Raw genomic sequence first — 1858 nt, 5'->3', positions numbered from 1 at the left:
AAAATCAACTGTTGTTCTTCTGTGGTCCCATCTCACTTCTCTGTTTTCTGCCCTGATGTCTGGGCCCTGCAGCCCGCCGGCCTCAGGGAACTCTTAGCCAACCCTGGGCAGGAATCTTCAGAGAACTCGCCCTGTGAACTCACTGGTCCTTCTCCCCTCACCCTCCACCTGCAGGGACCTCCTGCGGCTGCAAGGACCTCCTGCGGCTGCAAGAGACATCTTCTTTATTACTGCCAGTCCACCACCCGACAGCTGGGGTTCTGACCTATGGTAGCTTTTATGTGCAGATCCCACACTCAGACATGCTCATGTGCAGTTCGGGTGTTTTTTGTTGAGTTTTAGTTGTTTAGCTTATTATTGTTTCAAGGAGAGAGATCTGGGAATGTCTCTCACTCCACCATGTTTCCAAAGATCTAGAAAGTAGATCTTAAAAGTTCTCTCCACAAGAAAAAAATTTGTAACATGAAGTGATACATGTTAAGAAAACTTATTATGGTGATCATTTCACAATATATACATATATCAAATCATTATGTTGTACACCTAAAACTAATAAAGTGTTATATGCCAATTATATCTCAATAATCTTGGAAAAGTATATATAAAAATGCATAGCATTATCTAAATTCACAAACAAAAATTTTTGGCATATTTTCTTCACAATAATTCTTTAAGATGGATAGAAGATTTAACATTATCCTTTCCCCTTTTATAGATAATAAAACTGTTAAATAATAAGAAATTTAGATAGTTGCAAGAGATAAAGCCAGGATCATGAACAAAGATTTCCTCACTTGAAATTCATCATGTGTTCATAGTATATTTATTATCTATTACCAAAGCTACGTATTAAGCTTTGTGGAGGAGCTCATTTATTATAGATTGCAAACCAAAGTAGACTTGCCTATTATGGCCTGCACTGTTTATGACCCCTGATAGAAGTCCATGTTTGTGTCTTCTGTCCATGTCCTCTTCCTCTTACAGCTGATTCCTACCAGAATAACCCAAGAGGGAGGGTTTTATTTTATTTTATTTTATTTTATTTTATTTATTTTATGCCTACAGTACCTGGTCTTATTAGGTGGTCTCCCATCTGAGTACTAACCAGGCCTGACTCTGCTTAGCTTCTGAGATCAGACGAGATTGGGCTTGTTCAGGGTAGCGTGGCCATAGACAGAGGGTTTTCTAAAAACTTCATTCCATTTGGTAAGAATTTGAATGAAGAGGTCAATGATCTATAGACAGTGGATTTTATGGATGAACCGAACTCAAGTGGAGCACTCTAATAAGCTAATTGCACAAGGAGAGAGAAACAAAAAAGTTCACTGGCAGAGAGGGAGTAAAAGAAGGAGGGAAGAAAAGAATGGAGTAAACTATCACTGAGAAACAGAGATAACTGTATTTTTCCTGTAGAAAGTATAAAGTTGCCAAAGACACTGCTTCAAATTCTCAGCCAAAGCACGTGTCATTCATGGAAACTATAAGATTGGTGGCTGGACTAAAAAAAAAAAAAAAAATCCAATAATTTTTATCCCAATTAATATCTCTAGGGATAAAATCCTACATTAAAATGACTGTCGTTAAAAAAGATGAGATAGGAGCTGAAGAACTGTCATCACTTGTTTAATTTAGCTACATAATATCCCTGAGAGGCAGAGAATGTGGATGGAGAAACTAAGGCACCAAGAGGCTTCATCCAGGTCACTGAGCTTATTAATGGTAAGGAACTCCTGGCTCTGAGTCCTGTGTCTCTTCTTCAGCCACAACTACATGACAGGACATATTTTATTCTCTTAAAACACTCCCTAGCAACACTTTGCCATGCTCAAAAACAAACCAACAAAAAAAACCCAACAAC

The 1858-nt window shown here is 38.2% G+C and overlaps 1 pseudogene; it reads right to left on the bottom strand.

Annotated features, from left to right (window-relative positions):
* Window positions 1-1056: 1056 nt before the first annotated feature.
* LOC111736966 lies at window positions 1057-1175 on the bottom strand (annotated as a pseudogene).
* Between the last annotated feature and the right edge of the window lie 683 nt (window positions 1176-1858).

Source organism: Pteropus vampyrus, unplaced genomic scaffold (assembly GCF_000151845.1).
Source record: "Pteropus vampyrus isolate Shadow unplaced genomic scaffold, Pvam_2.0 Scaffold1, whole genome shotgun sequence".
Taxonomy (NCBI): domain Eukaryota; kingdom Metazoa; phylum Chordata; class Mammalia; order Chiroptera; family Pteropodidae; genus Pteropus; species Pteropus vampyrus.
This window is presented reverse-complemented; position numbering and strand designations above follow the sequence as displayed.